Raw genomic sequence first — 3,741 nt, forward strand, 5'->3', positions numbered from 1 at the left:
TACTCACGTGGTGGCCACATATTCCTTCATGTACATCCTTCAGAATTATTCTTCCTTCTTCGGGTGTGACGCACCTTTGCAAGACGCCTGAAATGCTTCGCTTGTATAACTCCCCTTTGACCACTGTGAAAGCTTTGGATCGTCGAATAACTCGCCTTGCCTCAACTGGATCGTCGGGTATTTCTTTCCTGAGGATATATGATATGTATGCTTGCATCCAAGGAACTTCTACCATCATCACAAGCTCTTGGTCCTCTTCGTCCTCCATGGCTTCCTTGAGGGGCGCCGAAGTTTTTTCGTCCTTTGCTTTTTTCTGCACCTTTTTCGGCTTCGTGGATCTTTCCGCTATTTCTTCCCAAAACACACCTGGCGGGATTGGGAGGCACTGCGACCCGATGTTTGCGAGAACGTCGGCTTCATCATTGCTCAACCTACTGATGTGATTTACCTCGCATCCATCGAACAGCTTCTCAAGCTCATTGTACACCTCCTTGTATGCTATCATGCTATCATTGACTGCATCACATTGGTTCATAACTTGCTGGCCTACCAATTGTGAGTCGCCAAAGATTTTTAGTCGAGTTGCGCCGCAAGCTTTCGCCATCTTCATCCCGTGTATGAGGGCTTCATATTCCGCTTCATTGTTGGATGCGTTTGGGAACGTCATCCGTAGGACGTACTTTAACTTGTCGCCTTCAGGTGATATAAGTATTACTCCTGTGCCAGCTCCTTCTACTCTCTTGGATCCATCAAAGTTCATAGTCCAAGTTCTCGACAAATCTGGAGGTCCCGTGTTTAGCAGTTCCATCCACTCTGCAATGAAATCTGGCAAAACTTGCGACATGATTGCCTTTCTTTTTTCATACGTGATGTCCCGAGGGGAAAGTTCTATTCCCCAAAGGGAGACACGCCCTGTAGCTTCTGGATTGTTCAGTATATTTGAAAGAGGTGCTTCATTTACTACTATTATCGGGTGCACCGAAAAATAGTGGCGCAGCTTTCTTGCCGTTGCAATTACTCCATATACTAGCTTCTGGTACTGCGGGTACCGCTGTTTGGAAGGCGATAAAACTTCACTGATGAAATATACCGGCCTTTGCACTCCATGGAGTTTCCCTTCTTCTTCTCTTTCGACAACTAACAATGTGCTAACCACTTGGGGTGTGGCTGCAATGTACAGCAGGAGAGGTTCCTTTTCTTTCGGCGCCACCAAGATTGGTGGTGTCGAGATTGTGCGTTTCAGATCCTCGAAAGCTCTATCGGCCTCTTCGTTCCACTGGAATTTCTCCCCTTGCTTTATCAGAGCGTAAAACGGTAATGCATTTTCTCCCAGCCTGGCGACGAATCTGCTCAAAGCTGCAACTCACCCAGTTAGTTGCTGTATTTCTTTCAACTTTGTTGGCTTCCTCATTGTTATGATAGCTTGTATTTTGTCGGGATTTGCTTCAATCCCTCTTGCTGAAACTAGAAACCCCAAAAGTTCTCCTGCTGGGACGCCGAAGGAGCACTTCGTCGGGTTCAGCTTGAGGCAGAATTTGTCGAGGTTGTCAAAGGTTTCCTTGAGATCCTCGATCAGCGTCGCCCCCTTTTTTGACGTTATGACGACATCGTCAATGTATACTTGCACGTTTTTCCCAATCTGTGTCGCCAAACACTTCTGCATCATCCTCTGATATGTTGCTCCCGCGTTTTTCAGACCAAAGGGCATTGTTCTGTAGCAAAACATGTCGTAAGGTGTGATGAACGCTGTTTTTTACTTCATCTTCTTCTTTTAATCTGATCTGGTTATAACCAGAATATGCGTCCAGGAAGGAAAGACGTTCACATCCTGCCGTAGAGTCGATAATTTGATCGATCCTCGGGAGGGGAAAGTGATCCTTTGGACAATGTTTATTGAGACACGTAAAGTCAACGCACATGCGAAGGACCTTAGTGTTTTTCTTCGGCACCAACACTGGATTAGCTACCCATGTGGCCTCTGTATGCAGCTCCTTGATAAACCCAGCTTCTCTTAGCCGATCGATTTCTGACAGCATAGCCTTGCGATTTGGTTCCAAAAAACGTCGCAAAGGTTGTTTGATTGGTCTCGCTAGTGGATCCAAGTTTAGGTGGTGCTCGGCAAGTTCCCTGGGTACTCCTGGCATGTCAGCTAGACACCATGCGAAGATTTTCCAGTTCTCACGGAGGAACTCGACGAGCGCGCTTTCCTATGCGAGGTCCATGTCGTTTGCGATGGACGTCGTCTTTTTCGGGTCTGTCGGGTGAATCTGCACCTCCTTAGAATTTTTCTCAGTATTGAAGGTTGATTCTTTATTTGGCCTTCCAACGTCTGGCAGCACGTCGTAGTCAGTCATAAGCCTTGACGCCGCATACTCAGCTTGCATCCCGAAAGTTTCTGATATCCGATGAAAATCCTTATCACATTTATCGGCTAGAGCAAAGCTTCCCTTGACTGTGATTGGTCCCTTAGGTCCAGGCATCCTCCACAGCAGGTACGTGTAATGTGGTACCGCCATAAATCTAGCATAAGCTGGTCGACCCAACAGAGCGTGGTACTGAGACGAAAAATCGACGACTTCAAACTCCAATTTCTCGATTCTATAATTTTCTCGAGTCCCAAACTGAACGTCGAGATTGATCTTCCCCAGCGGATAACTTGGCTTCTCCGGTGTGATACCATGGAACCTCGTGTCCGTTGGTTTTAGGTTTGCTAGGGATATATTCATCTTCCTTAGTGTATCTGCATACATAAGGTTTAAGCTGCTGCCGCCATCTATGAACACGCGAGAGACGTCGAACCCTGCGATGACTGCTGGTAGGATGAGTGCTGACTGCCCTGGTCGAGGAACTTGCTGTGGATGATCTGCTATGGTGAAGCCGATGTCTTGTCCTGACCAATTGAGGTACTCAACTGTTGGTGGAGGCATTTTTTCTGCCATGAACACTTGCCGCGAAATTACTTTCTGAGTTCTATTGGATGGCCTTCCCTTCTGAATCATCGAGACCGCTCCGTTAGAGTTAGGATCAACGTAGGGCGGTGGTGGAGGTGCTGCCGCTATTCTGAGCTGATGTCGATTGTCGTCCGTAATCGCGGGAGGAGGTGGCAAGTGAATCTCACTCCTGGGTTCTCGAGGATTTCTCTGTGCTGCCTGAGCATTAGCATGCCCTGCCCACCTTAACATTGCCTGGAAATTGCGACAATCTTTCTGCAGATGTCCTGACTGTCTTTTTCCGTTGCTGTCGAGGAAAAAATGCATCTGGCACGGCCCGTTCATCATTTCTTCGGGGGACACGAAAGGCCTCTGAAACCTTGGCCCACTATTTTGCCTATTGTTTCGAGAGTCATCTCTGTTGTCGCTTCGTTGCTCATTGCTTCTCTGATAATCATCTCTGTTATTTCCTCCGGTGTTTGCTCGGAAGCCTGCCGAAATTTGACCTGGGGCGTCATAGCTCGGGTACTGCCGAGGAAATCGTCGCCTTGGTTGATAGTTTCGACCGCTGTCTTCCTCTGGCGACCTATGCCGTTTGTTGGGAACAGCATCTTCTCCATCTGCCCATCTGTTTGCTATTTCCATTAAAGCAGATACTGTCTTTGGATTGGTCCTCCCCAAATCCTCGACAAAATCTCCACGCCTGATTCCTGCGACAAACGCATCAATCGCTCTCTCATCAGATATATTTTCTGCCGAGTTTTTGATGATGTTCCACCTTTGGATATATTTTGTCATTGGCTCGTCTGGC

Source organism: Lolium perenne, chromosome 5, assembly GCF_019359855.2.
Source record: "Lolium perenne isolate Kyuss_39 chromosome 5, Kyuss_2.0, whole genome shotgun sequence".
Classification (NCBI taxonomy): Eukaryota; Viridiplantae; Streptophyta; class Magnoliopsida; order Poales; family Poaceae; genus Lolium; species Lolium perenne.